The 15,936-nt window shown below is 39.4% G+C and overlaps 1 protein-coding gene across 1 annotated transcript in view; it reads left to right on the top strand.

Moving 5' to 3' along the window:
- Positions 1-15,936, top strand: part of ZFHX3 (zinc finger homeobox 3) — a 1,392,145-nt gene that overhangs the window by 67,846 nt on the left and 1,308,363 nt on the right. The window contains exon 2 of the mRNA XM_064580652.1: positions 8,541-8,804. The gene's annotated coding sequence lies outside the window, so the exon portion shown is untranslated. The remainder of the gene's footprint in view (positions 1-8,540; positions 8,805-15,936) is intronic.

Genomic DNA, 15,936 nt, shown 5'->3' with positions numbered 1-15,936 from the left:
GGACCATGTGTAAAGAGCCATTCTAGACAGGAACATACATGTGCTTTAATAAGTATCAAAAATGAACATAATCAAAATCATCCATTATTTGGGAGCTCTGGTAATGGTTACAAGAGCTAGAGCAGGGGCTCCTATCTTCTGTCACTCTGCTTTGGGAAGTCCTGGCCCTACACTCCTCCTCCCATGCAAGGTCCTGGTTGAAGGCTTGACCACCTCTGTGAAATGATGATAAACTAATGAACCTTTGAGAAGTTACCAAAGGGGAAGAGGTTGTAGGTTATGGCCTCTGTCATCACCCAGAGGGCAGGAATGAGTACAGAAGAGCTACTCTGTACACAAGAACATCCCTATTCCAGCTTTACTCTCCATTTATTTGTGGGATTGGTGAGAACTTACTAGGATTCTAGAATTTATTGGATTGTCCCTCAGTTTATAAAACCTCTGTGATCTGAATCTGGGTCTCAGAGACTAGGAATCAGTGGGAGAGACTGAATTTTACTTTTGTAGTTTTTATGGTCTACTGAGCAAATTAATACCATCATTAAATTGCTAGTTTCTTCCAAATTAAGAAAATGAATTATTTTAAAAATAATTTTAGAAGAACCCATTTACATATGGACAGGATAATTATATTATAACACAATCTTGTATTTAAGTTGGGGCTTGTATTATTTAAGTTGGTAGTCTAATTTAGTGGGTGTCTGTGGTTGGTTATTAAAACAGCCTGCAGTGATTCACACACGCATGTTCCACAACCCCTTTGTAATGTGATGTTGTTCTTCCCATCAAGAAATGGAGTCTCCTCTACCTCCTTGAATCGGGGCTGGGTTTGTGACCTGCTTTGACTGATAGGATGTGATTGAAGTGATCTGCAGTGCTAAACCTAGGTATTACAGCTTCTGTATAGCTAGAGGGGGAGCTGATCTGTTAGGTAAAGAAATATGGGCTATCCTGCTGGAGAGAGGCCACATGGAGCAGCCTCAGCCAACAGCCAGCCCCCGGGCTCCAGATGGTGAGTAAGGCAGTCTTGAATCTTACAGTCCCAGCAGAGACACTGCTCTTCTGAGTCCCACCCAGATTCTTGGCCTACAGATTTGTGAGTCTCTCAGTATGTGGATGCAAAGTCATGGGGCTGAATGAGACCATGTGGTGCGTGGGTACTGTCAATAGATAAGAGATCCCTGAGTCTCTCACACAATAAAATGGTGGTTGTTTTAAGCCAGTAAGTATGTATGCAGCAATAGATAATCACAATCTAGCTGTTAATCAGAATCATCATAGGAGCTTTCCTAAAAAATGGATTCCTGGGTCCCATCTCCAGAGAGGTTCTGATTTGGAAGGTCTGCTGGGGAGGGAGTCATCCCAAGCCTCTGTAATTTCCCCCTGTGCAACTGTCATTTGGAAAAACTATAAATCAATAGAGAAGTTGAAGGAACAGCACAGCAAACACCTAACCAAACTTCTATATTTACTGATTGTTAATTTTACCATATTTGTTTTATCCATCAATTAGTCAGTTTGTCTATCTTATGCATCTTTTTTCTAAAATCATTTGAAACTAAATTAGAGATGTCATGTTATTTCATTTTTAAATACCTGACTGTTTATTGCCTAGGGAAAGAACGTTTTCTTACATGACATTACCATTCTCATATCTGAGGCAATTAATATTGATTCAACAATGTCATTTAATATATACTCTATATTCAAATTTCATAAATATGGAAATGTCCTTTACAGTTTTTTTTTTTTTTTAAATTAAATGCCTACTCCTTTAAAAGAAACCCCACTTTTTACGTTCTGGATCACATCTCTTGCCTTTAAGGCTTCTTTTTCTTGCATCATCAATTTCTGCCTCTTTACAGAATTACTATCAGCACATAAATTCATGCTGTGTCATCACCTTTCCCTTAACTTCACATGTCCCCAATCCCCAACTCGTCTAGGGCCCCATCTCCTGGCTACCTTTTACAACAAAATTTAAATCCTAAAAGTTGCTGACACTGGCTGTTTATACTTCATTATGTCTCATTCTCTTCTCAAAACAGTCCTGGTCTTTGGCCCTCTCAACTCTGTAGAAGCTCTGGTTTTAAGGTCACCAATGATCTTTTTTTCCAATCCAGGGGTCATGTCTATAACCTCATATTCCTTGACTTTTCAGATCTTTTTCCATACCTGACCACTCCCTCCTCAAAAGTTGTCTGTCGCTCTGGCTTTTGTGTCAGCATGTTTTCCTGGTTTCCCTTCTATCTCTGTGGCTGGGGCTTCTTGCTCTTTTGCTGAACTTGGTCACCCTTTCTGACTGACCTCTCGGTGTGGGAGAGTCTCAGGGATCTTTTATCTATTGATAGTACTTCCCCTTACCCCCCATGTGATCTCATTCAGCCCCTTGACTTTGCATCTACATCCTGAGAGACTCCCAAATTCATATCCAGCCCTGACCTCTCCTGTGAGTTCGGGCCCCCAAAACCAACTGCTTCCTTGATATGTCTAACTTAAATGTTCCTCCACCTTGTTTTTGCCTCTAAGTCTTTGCCATCTTGGTTGCTTTAACCACCCAGTTTCTAAAGCCAAAGCCTAGGAGTAAGTTGATCACCCTGCACAGCCACCCTGTTAGCAAGACCTGTCAACTCCACCTCAATGGGGCCATATAAAAGGGACCCTGAGAGTGCCTGACTTTTCTCACCTACTGCCTTTGTGGTCCAAGTCCCCATCACCTCCAGCGTAGATCACTTCAAGATCCTTTAAGCTGGCCTCTCTGATTTCTTTTTACTCCCTAATCTATTTTCCTGATGATTTTTTTTTTTTGTCATTCTTCTGCTTAAAAGATGTAAATTTTTCCATTACACTTAAATTCCAAACTCTTTATCGGCCTATATATCCTATGTGATCTGGCTGTGCATAGCTATCTCTGCGATTGCATCTTTATTTTTCTTCAGGTTTTTATTTAAATTCTAGTTCGTTAATGTAGAGTGTAATATTAGTTTCAGGTGTACAACTAGTGATTCAACACTTGCATATGACACCCAGTGCTCATCACAAGTACACTCCTTAATCCCCAGGAGACTGCATCTTGCTAACCACGCTGTAGCTGTGTTGGCCTTCTCTTTGCTCCGTAAACCTGCCCTGTTTTATTTTCTTTATGAGACTTATATATCCTAATAGTAATTGCTCATTTGTTGACTGTGTTCCACTTACCATCCTCTTTAAATTTACTGAGTTGTATTCTTTTATGATTTGTTCATTGTTGTCTCCAATATGTAGAATAGTACCTGGCACTTACCTGGTAGTAAATAACTGTTGAAATAATGAATTGGTGAATGATGGCAACATTAGAAATCTGGGATTCGTCCTACACTCCTGTCATGCTCTTGCTTTCTAATCAGTAGCCAAGTGCTGTAAATTTTGTATTCTTGATTTTCCTGAAATCCCTCCCTTTTCCCCACTCCACCATTGCTGCCTTGGCTTATGTTATCAGCACCCAAAAGGTGTCTAAACCTCTGCTCAAAGAGTGACTCCTGGATACAACTTTTTCTTTTTCTATAGTAAGAACTAGTCCCTCCTTCAGCCATAGGACTTCTAAGGCTTTATCACACTTAACTTTTACTGTGTTTATCTACTTTTACTATATTGCAATTCCTCTCAAGGCAGGGGCTACATCTTTCTGTTTTTTTCTTTTTTCACACCTAGCAGAGTTCCTGGCATATAATAGATGTTCAGTAAATGTTTGAAAGAAGAGTGACTGAATACAAATGTAGGAGGTTGGCTCAGTGGGGCCATATAAAAACAGCTACAGCAAAACACAAACCAAAATTTAGATGTTGAACTTTAGAATTTAAAATACATTTTAAAATAAAGTATTTATTAAAATTAAATAATGATTGATAAACTTGTTTTTGTGATTCCTGTTCTTTCTGTTCCACTATCTTTAGTTCTAGCTCTTAATGTTTTTTTGTGTTATAATTTTATACATAAAAATCTGTTATCCCTACATTTTTCTTATAGAGAATAACTTAGGGCAAAGAACCCCATGATATACTCAAGTTTCAGAAAATCTTTTTTTTTTTTTTTTGCCCTTTGTATCTTTTGGTGTCTTTTAAATATGCTTCACATATCTAGAACAATTTAGGAAAACGATGAATAAAACTATTCACATATCCTAGGACCCTAATCTAACCTTAGGTGGTTTGAATTTCATTCTTATTTTTGCTACAATACTCACTCCATGTGTATCTTTTGTGTTTCTAAATATTGAAATCAGAAATGTCTGTGTCCATACTGGTTAAGGAAATATGGGAAGCTGTAACTTTATAGTATTTCCAGACAATGAATATACAGTATATTTTGCATGTAATTTTTATCTCCTTCCATCAAGTATAACAATATGTTGAATTTGCCATGGGCCTTTAAAGCTTCGATGTTGTGAAGAGCTCTGCATGAAATTTTAAAGAGATTGGACCTTTCATCTTCACAGCAGCGGGGCACCACACTATAGGGACAAGAAAGGGAGAGAGAGAGACAGAACATTTCTGAAGCAATAGCAAAAAAATAACAGCAGAAGCAATTATTTCATCAAAGGTTGATTTTTTTTTTTTATTCCCTATTTTTTTTTTTTTTTTTTCAAATTTCTTAGCTGGAGATTGTCTGCCTTGTTGCCTTTGTCTCCTGGTGTATGTTTAATTTGCAGGTTTTACATGGTCAAAATGGGGAAAATTTCATAGATGAAAAGATGTTTATTTTAGAAGGTGATGTTATTGATAATAGCATTTAAATGCCTTTGCAAGGGATCTGCGTGTTAGGCGTGATGCAAAGAACTAAATGTGGCATTACCTAGAGTTCTTAGTCCATTTATCTCCTTGGGGATGTGAATGATGCAGATGTATGTTCTTTCCTACTTTGCTTTCTCCTGTTTCTCTCGTAAACATTAGCACAAACTTTGACGACTCAGGGAGTGTAAGAGAATTTTCTCTCTTCATTTCTGTGGCTAGATTAGGCATGCTTTCTTCTTATTCTGGGGTGGGCCTAGGCACTCCTAGTTATGGTGTCAGTGTGTCAGTACCAGTTCTCGGGGCGTGGAACATCATTGTGCTGTCAGTGAGGGTAACCAAATGTGGACCACCATCTTCTTTACTGTGATCTTGAGAAATTATCACGGTGAAATGCCTGGGCTTCCCCCGGGGCAGGATCCAAATCCCTCACTCAAATGAAGCTCCAGAAAGCTGCGTTTTTGGAGTTGGGAGGATCATGTCTCCCTCCAGGTATTAAACTTGGTATTTTCTCTGTTCTGCTATTGATTTGACTTTAGTCTCAGATGACCTGCTCAGACTCCTCTTTCTCCATTTTCTTTCTCTTCTCGAGGATGTTGAGAGGACTAAATATTTGCCTGGGCTTGGAGGTCTTTGGAGGAAACCCCTTTCTGCCATATTAGTTTCCTGTTGGTGTTTTAATAAATGACTACTAACTTAGTGGCTTAAAAAAACCCCATAAATTTATATTCTGAGAGTTCTGGGGGGTCAGAAGTCTGAAATGAGTCTTATGGGGCTTATAGTGTTGGCAGGGCTGTGTTCCTTCTGGTGGCTTTTGGGGAGATCTTTTTCCTTTTGTTTTCCAAGTTATAGAGACTCTGTATTCCTTGGCTCATGGCCCCTTCCTCCATCTTCAAAGCACATCACTGTAATGTCTCCTTCCATCATCCTATTTCATTCTGGAGATTTTTAACTTAATCGCATCTGTCAAATCGCCCATTACCAAGTAAGGTAACGTATTCACAGGTTCTGGGGGTCAGGACATGGATGTTTTGAGGAGGGGGATTATTCAGCCTACCCCCTCCAACATTATACCATATAAAATTTTTGTTATCCTCATCTGGCTTCTTTCCATTTGTGAATGCACAGTTCATTTCATCCTCAACTGCAACAACTATGAACTGTTGCACAAGAGAGAGAAGTTTAGTTCTCCTTGCCAGAGTTTCTCCTAAGTGTCAAAACAGTGATCAGCTTCAGGAAGGTAAACTTCTTTCAGGGGTGGCTCCATAGGTAATTGGGAATGTCCTCTCATTTTTAAGAAGACTGTGGAGTCTGATGAAGCAGAATTTTAGGGTCCATTGCTCTAGGTTCACCCAATGCAGAGAGGTACAAAATAGGTTAGAATCCCAGCTCTTCTAAACTTCCTGAGTGGGTAGAAAAACTGCTGAGATTTACTAAATATCTCTAGTCATTTTTTGGGCAATCCCCTCTCTGACCAACTATTGATTGTTTCAGGAAGATCTCTCCCTTCTTTGTCAAACAGTCACTGCATCCTCTGGGCTCATGTAGCACTTGATGCGTACTTCTTTTGTAACCCTATTCATTGTAATTATTTGTCTTTGTTTCTGAACAAATGGATTTGTTTAAGAGTAGGAATCCTGCCTTGTTATCTACCTTCTATTTCTTTCAATATTTCTGCCACTGTTCTTGGCACAGAATAAGCTCTTAGCAGATATTTTTCTGCACGAGTGAATTACTAAATAACCCTATGGAGTGAGGCCCAAACATAAGAAAATCACAAAATCTCCTTTAGTCCCCCAGCTCCCTTGTTTACGCTCCTTATTTCATGCTTGTTGCATGCCTTCCCTCTGTTGGACTGCTTTCTCTTCTCCAAACCACTTTCTATTTCATCTTCAAATCTTTGTTCCCACTGTGATAATATAAGTGACAATTGAGGAGACTTACTCTGTACTAGCCTCAATACAAAGCACTTGACAGACATTTAATCCTCATGTACCCATATGTGATTGTCATTTTACTTACATCAGTTGAGATGCTTAGAGAGGTTATGTAATTCCTGAGACCACACAGCTACTAAGGAGTAGCTCTGGGGTTTGAACTCAGTGGCTCAGCTCCAGAGCCCATTTTGAGAACTACCTCTGTCTCCTGATAGGGGTTTCCATTCAAAAGGAATTGCTTAGTATTTCCAAAAAGCTCTTCATTCCCTTTGTGCCCATCATACTGCCTAAAAAATGTACATCTATTTAGCATTGAAGTTTGGAGTGAGGGTTTTAGTTAGGAGGGCTTCTCTACAGTTATAAGTCAGACTCTTCAGCAAATACTGGGATAGAGCCGCTCTGGAGAACTCCTTGGAATCCATTTGCCAACCACATATCTCAATCAACCATAGTCATGAATGCCTGAAAATTGATTTCCAAGGAAGCCATAGTCATTACTTGACTAAACTGCATCTGCCATTCTCTCCTCCTATGTCACTGGTGTTCAAATTTTTTGTGTAAAACAGTGGAACCCATTCTTCTTCTTCAAAAACAAAATCTCATGTAGGCCAAAAAAATATGTAAAACAGATAAAAGTGTCCATGAATTTTCTATCAGTGTGTTCCGCCACAATTGTTTCATAAATCCATTCTTTAAGCTTAAGGACACAGTACTCTTTGCTGCCACTTCTTTCTCTCACTCTACTTGCCCCAATTTTTTATGTATTATCTCTGGGTCTGTGGGAGAACCTGGGAGAATCCAGTTGACCTACGTTTGTGATAGATTTGTGATATATATTCTTCATCAATGCCTTGTGTGAATTCAGAGCAGGCCTGAATCAGCAAAAGATGGTGGAAATATACCATAGAGGGTCCAAATCGGGGGAAATTGGCTCACTGTGGACCCATGGAGGAACTGTTGGTTTTTTAAGGAGGTCTCCTGAGGTGATATTACCTTAGTGAATCTATAGTCTAGGCCCTGGCCTTTATCCTGACAGGCTGAAAAAACTGATTTCTTGTGTAAATTTTGCGGCCTAGTTGGCCTGCTACTTGAACCAAATAGATCCTTGGATCAGAGTCATTGCTGCTCTAGAAGTATTTGAAAATGCACCATTATCACCTTTGCTGGTCTGAAACCCTTTGTTCTTTGCTTCCATGGCTAAGAATGCTTTTTTTATTTGATGCATTTTATCCTTGGCTATATTGATACATACAGCAAGGATACAGTTAAGTATTGCTGACCCAGAGGCCTTTCTGTCCCTGTTAGAGGAGAGAGCATATGTTAGTTAAGAAAATAGGTGTGGAATTAAACAGAGCTGGGTTCAAAATCCTGGCACTGCCTTGGATAAGCTGTGACCCTTGCTAATTTCGTTAGCCTCTCTAAACTCATTTGCCTTCAATAAATTAAAAACACAAAGGGTTGGGGTGCCTGGGTGTCAGTTAAGCGTCTGCCTTCAGCTCAGGTCATGATCTCAGAGTCCTGGGATTGAGCCCCGCCTCGGGCTACCCGCTCAGCAGGGAGTCTGCTTCTCCCCCTGTCCCTCACCCCACTCGTGCTCTCTCTCAAGTAAATAAATAAAATCTTTGAAAACAAAACAAAACAAAAAGCGAGGGGTTGTGAAGATTAACTGAGATACAGTGTGTGAAAGTCCTTGGTGCTTGGAATGGGAGATCACTTGGTGAATATAACTGCTAACTTTGTTAGTATTTCAGGTGGCCTCTCTTCTCTCCTCTGATCCAGTTTGTATTGATGTTCATGTTTAACTTTCAAAGGCTCATCTTGTTTCTCTTAATTTCAGATTCCAGGAGGTTGCCCTGTGTGGTTCCGAGAGGCGAAACACTGGGTCTCCAGTGCAACTAACTGCCCATTATCTCCTCTGACATTGAGGCAGTCATGTTACGAGGGCACCCAGTGCTAGCTTCTGCTCCCATCTGTGTGCAATGCCGATTACTCCACTGCTTTGAACCAGGGTGAAAGTGGAGGCTTCCTGCATGAAGGCACAGCTCTTTCTCTGGCTCCTTATGTGACTCCCATCTATGCTCTGCCCCTTTCTGCTGCTGAGGTATGTGTACTATAAACACATTATACACCAGTCACATAAATCAGTGCTTCTGGGAAATTCAGTTGATACAGAAGAAAGTAGTGGTCTTCCTCCACTCTCATAACCACACTAATAGTGGCTTTTTTAATGCATATCATTCTAGCCTTCTTTCTATGCATTTATGTACTTATTGTTTTTAAAAAATGGTATTATATATTTCTTGGGCAACCTTCCCTTTAAACTTAAAATTTCTTAATCTTATCATGTCAGTGCATAGAACTGTATCAGATTCTCCTAAATTTTTGTGTACTTTCCATAGATGGATGAATCAATATTTAGCTTAAGAGTATTGATGATGATTTGGCTTTCCAGTTTTTTAATACTAAAAAGGTTTCAGTGAATATTTTTGGTTCAAAAAGCATGTGCCCCATTAACATTTTGATAGATATGGCCCAAGTGTACTCCTAAAACCTACTCTAACACTTTATACTCCTATCAGGAATGTGTAAGAAGGCTTATTTCCCTATATAGTCACCAATACTGGATCTTATTTAATTTTATTAATTTTTGATGATTTGATGGATAAACATTTCCTTATTTTAATTTATATTTCCTGATTATGAGATTAAGCATTTTTTCACAGGTTTTATTTTTCCTTTGTACTTCTGAATATGCCAATTTATATCTTTTTCTCAGTTTTATTTTAGATTGTTTATCTTTTTCTGTTGCTTTATGGGAGCTCTTTGTATATTAGGAATTTTAGCTCTTGGTTAAATACATCGTAACTGTTTTCTCTAGTTGTGTGTTTTTTTTTTTTTTTTAAAGATTTTATTTTATTTATTTGACAGAGAGAGACACAGCGAGAGAGGGGAACACAAGCAGGGGGCAGTGAGAGAGGGAGAAGCAGGCTTCCCGCCGAGCAGGGAGCCCGATGTGGGGCTCGATCCCAGGACCCTGGGATCATGACTTCAGCCGAAGGCAGACGCTTAACGACTGAGCCACCCAGGCGCCCCTCTAGTTGTGGTCTTAATTATGTTTTTGTATCTTTTGCTATATGTAGATGTATTAAATTTTAACTAGTTTCTGTTTTCTTACTATGAAATTTGTTATATTTGTAAAATAATGTGGAAGTTTAAAAATTACTCAATCTTTTTTGTGGTGAAATCGGCTAATAATACTGACATGTTACAGATAAGGATACAGATAGCTTATGGAATTTAAAGGTCTTGCAAACTTAAGCTATTTTCAAATCAAACCAAGTATTTATTTAATACCTATATTGGAAAATACAAAATAAATGTAAAACATGGTTTCTGCCTTCAGGGCATTTGTATGAGAATCACAAGTATTTAGATATACTTTAGAAAGTCATACTGGGCATTATTTAGCTAATTGCTAAATTTTGTTAAAGAAAAAAATGGTATCGAAAGGAACTAGGTCGGGGCGGTGGGGGGCGCCTGGTTGGCTTAGCTGGTTAAGTGTCTGCCTTCACCTCAGGTCCTGGGATTGAACCCCCAAGCCCTACATCAGGCTCTCTGCTCGGCAGGGAGTCTACTCTGTCTCCTTCTCCCTCTGCCCCTGCTCATGCTCACTCTCTCTTTCAGATAAAGAAATAAAATCTTAAAAAAAAAAAAAAAAAAAAGGAACTAGGTCAGCGCAACTGGGTGGCTCAGTCGCTTAAGTGTCCAACTCTTGATTTCAGCTTAGGTTATGATCTCAGGGTTGTGAGATCGAGCCCTGCATTGGGCTCTGCACTCAGCAGGGAGTTTGCTTCTGTCCCTCTCCCTCAGCCCTCCCTGTGCTCTCACCCTCTGTCTTTCTCTCTCCCAAGTAAATAAATAAATCTTAAAACAAAACAAAATTAGGTAAACAGAGTATGTACACTAGTACCTGGTAAAGACTATAGACATAGTGGGAAACTTGAATTGGAGCGTAGAGTCTGCGAAGATTTAGTTAAGAGGTTATAGGACCTTTATGAGTTATATATTTATGAATTACAACCCCCAAACTTAGTGGCTTAAAAAATACCTATTTATTTAAGCTCATAATATTGCTGGTTGACAGTGTTGATTTGGTTAAACTGGGCACTTCCTCTGGTGTAGGATAAGCTTGGCTAATCCTGGCTGGGCTGGCTTATGCATGTATAGTCAGCTGATAGATTGCCTGGGCTTACTGGTTTGTAATGGCCACATCTGGGACAGCCAGGATGACTGGGGCTGTTTGCCACACGGGCTCTCAATCTCTAACAGGCTAGCTTGGGTCTGTTCCCATGGTAGGTACAGTTTGAGGATGGAAGCTGCCAGGCCTTTTGAGGCCTAGGCTCAGGATTGCTATATTGCCATTTTTGTGCATTTTATGGGCCCAAGCTACAAGACCACTCCAGATTCAAGGGGTCGAAAAATATGCTGTACCTCTTGATATGGGAGGTGCTAAAATATTGTGGCCATTTTTGCAGTCTACCACAGACCTCCAACTGTTCGATGAGTGATTCAATCCTTGGAATTATGTGTGATGATCACCCTTAAAATCTGTCTGACAGGGTCATCTAGAAATACAAATAGCAATAGAGTCGAAGTCTGAATACGAATGACTTTTTTTTCCCCTTGGCCAAACTTGTGTTGGCTTTTTAGGGAAACTTACTTTCATCTTGTTTTAAATGGAATGATGAGAAATAGTGATAACCTAGTTTTCTAGACTGACCACGATGATCTATGATAATTTTGTCCCCTGATACCCTTTGTAAAAAAACCATACTGGTCGTGTGAAGGAGATGCGGTATTTAGTTCGGCAATGAATGCTATGATCATAAATACAAAGCATTAACTAAAAAAGCTACACATGACATTTCTCTAATTTAAAAGAACCAGTTTCTAGTCTTGAGTTCTGGTAGTCATCTCTGTTTTCAAATTAGTTGACTTTCCAATTTCTGGTTTAAAAGATTGGTATAATTGCTCTTACTTTGGTCTTGTAGAAACAGTTCTAGAAGTTAGATCAATTCTTGTGTTAACTATTTGGAGGTAAGGGAAGTGGCCAGTAAGTCCTTTCTCTAAGCTTCTCTCCATTCTCGTGATAATGGTAGCTACTTGGTTCAGGCATAGCCAAATTCAACTGCTGGTTCATGTCTTAGTTGATAAAAGAATAGTCTCTGCCAGACCTTTTTTTTTTTTAAAGATTTTATTTATTTATTTGACAGAGAGAGAGAGACAGGAGAGAGGGAACACAAGTAGGGGGAGTGGGAGAGGAAGAAGCAGGCTTCCTGCCAAGCAGGAAGCCTGATGCGGGGCTCGATCCCAGGACCCTGGGATCATGACCTGAGTCGAAGGCAGCCGCTTAACCGACTGAGCCACCCAGGTGCCCTCTGCCAAACCTTTAACTCAGAATGAAGCATGAGTGATATCAGAGTGTAACCTAAAATACTGTATATAAAGATGGTACTTTAAAAAGACTTAAGGAGGGCGCCTGGGTGGCTCAGTTGGTTAGGCGACTGCCTTCGGCTCAGGTCATGATCCTGGAGTCCCGGGATCAAGTCCCGCATCGGGCTCCCTGCTCGGCAGGGAGTCTGCTTCTCCCTCTGACCCTCCCCCCCTCTCATGTGCTCTCTCTCTCTCTCTCTCAAATAAATAAATAAAATTTAAAAAAAAATTAAATAAATAAAAAGACTTAAGGTTATTTTCCATCATTTGTAATTCTTCCTTTCTTAAGGAGCAGAAACACCTTGAGATTTCTATATATTCACACAAAAAAGCCCTATTTCTCTCTGATACTTATGCATGTACAAAATGATGCTAGTTAAAATAAATATGCTGATCAGTAGAGGAATGGTGTATCATGGAGTTGTCCATGAATGCTAGAGCCAGAATCTTGTTTGAATTAAAAAGGTATTTGCTAAATTAAGGTGCCCTACAGAGATGTATAAGGCTAGAGCTTTCAACAGTCCATACTATCTTTATTGAGAGACATATTTATATCTTCCAGACTAGCAATTAATCACTCAGTAGGGTTTTTCTTTGGGGGGATGTTGTGTGCTCGTAGAGAATCTTTTTGTACTTCCAGGAACCACAAAGCATGGGCACAATTAAAATGCTGATTTAATTTATTATATTGAGGCATGGAACAAGAATGTTTAAATAATGTTGACAGGGCCAGAATTTCAGAAACACCTTTTTAAAAATAGAAAACAAATGCCTACCCCCTAAATTAAATTATATTAATAACATGTTTCTGTAAGTTGCTTGGAAGCAAAATAAAGCTCTTGACATTAATTAAAATTTGAAGATGTATCATTTATTGTTAATGTGCAGTCTTTGTTAGGGGAAATACATTTCAACAGGATCTATTTGTGAAAATTAAATGGGGGAAAATTGCCTATTGAGCAAATGTCGCTTAATAAGGCTGCTTTTCTTAGAAATGTGAATTCTTAAGTAACTAAAATGTTTTAATATGCCAATAATGTTTCTATTTTTGATCCTCTCAAATTGTCTTTGTTACTTGAATTGAGATATTTCCACACAGAATTCTATTGTCAGGGGGCTTCTAAACTCTAAAAACTAGGATGGCTTTCATATATTTTGGGGTGTTGGGTAACATGTATTTGCAAAGAAAACTTCATCTGAAATCACTGTGGTTAGGTTCTTGGACCTCCTCCAAATACCTCAGCAGGACCAGAAGCCAAAGGGTCCCATTAGCAGCCTCTAACTAGCTCTCCTCTAATGAATGCTGTGTTATATGTCTTGAAATGAGGCTATGCTGGTTTCATACAAACTAGAAGGTGCCATGAGATAAAGGGATAGTTGTTTGTCCTGCTGTACCATGGCAAGGGGGAGCTAATAGAGTTGCTTCTGTGCAGACCTCATTTGCAGGTAGTATTCTGAAAAGCGACACATCCCCACTGTTGTGGGGGAAGGTGGTTTCTTGTCCTTGTTTAAGTTTTGTTTTCTTCTGGCATTGGGACAGAAACATTTGACTTGGGCTTTCAAAGTTGATATCAAATAAAACTCTTAGATGATGTTCAAATGATGTGTTCTTCAGTGAGTGAAATAAACCATAAATGATAAATGTTGTTCCTTACCACATTTCTGCCATTTTTGTGGACCTTGATATTGCAATTACAGAATGGGAATTAACCCCTTTGATCTTGATAATTCTTTTTTTTAAGATTTTATTTATTTCAGAGAGGGAGAAAGAGCAAGCGTGAGTGGGGGGAGGGGAGAGGGAGAAGCAGACTCCCTGTTGAGCAGGGAGCTTGATGCTGGGCTTGATCCCAGGACCCTGGGATCTGACCCGAGCCGAAGGCAGATGCTTAACCGACTGAGCCACCTAGGCACCCCTGGTCTTGATAATTCTGATGATAGTAGCACAAATTGGATGGAAGAAATGGAGTAGTTTGTCTAAGTGTGTTCTCCCACTGGTTAAAATTCAAGCAGTCACAATGAAGTTAATATTTATTTTATTAACACTGAGGTGGTGTGAATTTTTTTCTGGGAAATGTTCCTATTTTTGTGGAAAAACTCCTTGACTTAGGTACTAAATAACAAACCATTGTTGACATTTATTTTTCCTCCTCCCTTTACTTGTCCCCCACATCTATTTAATCACCAATTCCTGTGGCTTCTACTCTTTAATATATAAATGTTATGGTCCTCACCCCTCCTCCCCAACAGGCTCCCAAACTGCCATCACTGCAAATATTGATTTGTTTATCTGTCTGCCCTACTAGGCTGTAAACTATTTGAGGACATGAATCACGTTTTATTTGACTTGGCCACAGTGTCTGGCACATACTAAGTAATCTGTATATATTTGATATATAAATGAAGGCTTTTATGTAAACAATTCAGTCTTTCTCAACTGGGGATGGGGGTGACTTTGGCCACCCACTCCCCCAAAAAGGACATTTGGCAATGTCTATAGAGACATTTCTGATACAACTGTGGGGGGTGTGTGTGTGTACGTTCTCCTGGCATCTGGTGGGTAGAGACCAGACATGTTGCTGAATGTCCCACAATGTACATTATTGCAACAAAGAATTATCAGGCCCAAAATGTCAATGCCAAGGTTGAGAGATCCTGTTGTAATTTTTCAAAATCTGTCTCTCAAGTAGATGTACGTGTAGTAGGAGTTTATCCAGATACAAGAAAACACAATTGGAGAGACTAAATTACTATTCCAAGTCCACCCAGCTTAAGATAATAGTGATAGTAACCGGAAGTGAACCTCAGGTCCAGGTGTCCACATCTAGATAATAATCAATATATAATTTCAATTATTTAGATGATTATTATGATTTTTAGCTTTAATTACCTGAACAATTGCCTTAGATTTCAGCCTTGAAAATCTGACCATGTTCTACTTGACAGTAATAATCAAAATTAAGGCAGGAACTATTTGGGTGCTCATTTGGAAGTTATCTCTCATGGAGATTCCTTTAGATCTTGTAAAAAGTACTTGAATTTCTGGGCGCCTGGGTGGCTCCATCGGTTCAGCATGGGGCTCTTGATTTCAGCTTGGGTCATGATCTCCTGGTCGTGAGACTGAGCCCCATGTCGGGCTCCACGCTGGGTGTAAAGCCTGCTTAAGATTCTCTCTCTCCCTGTCCCGCTGCCCCACACCCCCCTCTCTAAAAACAAAGAAAAAACAGAAATAAAACCAAAATACTTGAATTTCCTAGGGTTATATCTTCCCACAGAGACTGAATTTCTTTAGCAAAGTGACTCAATTCATACATGGATCTTAATATAGTCCTGAAAGATTAGCAATATTAAATATTTTTATACTACTAAAATTAAGATGTGGAATATCTTAACTGGCAATTAGGTATTTTGAGCTAATGCCTGATTATTTTCCGAAATATGTAGTACCTATATACATTCTATGATTGCATTGAACACAGCTGCTTCGAGTGCCTGAATCTGTGTATCACCTGAGTTGGAGGTTTGGGGTAAAACTATGGTGGGCCAGTACCCAGACGACTGTATATTATTTAGCCATTGCCTCTCTAGAAATAGCAGAGACAGAATATGAAGGATGCAGATGGGAACGACTGAAGTGGTCAAGGGGAAAAATAGTTGATTTAAACAAGAGTCAAAAGTTCTGGTGTGCAAGGGTGTTTCCAGTGTACAAGAATTTGAGAGAGAAACAAAGATATTTAAGACAT

The sequence above is a fragment of the Mirounga angustirostris genome, unplaced genomic scaffold (assembly GCF_029215605.1).
Source record: "Mirounga angustirostris isolate CCGP_5_RB_7025 unplaced genomic scaffold, mMirAng1.0.hap1 SCAF_16, whole genome shotgun sequence".
NCBI classification, from domain to species: domain Eukaryota; kingdom Metazoa; phylum Chordata; class Mammalia; order Carnivora; family Phocidae; genus Mirounga; species Mirounga angustirostris.
The sequence above is the reverse complement of the archived record's forward strand: the minus strand, read 5'-3'. Positions and strand labels throughout refer to the sequence as shown.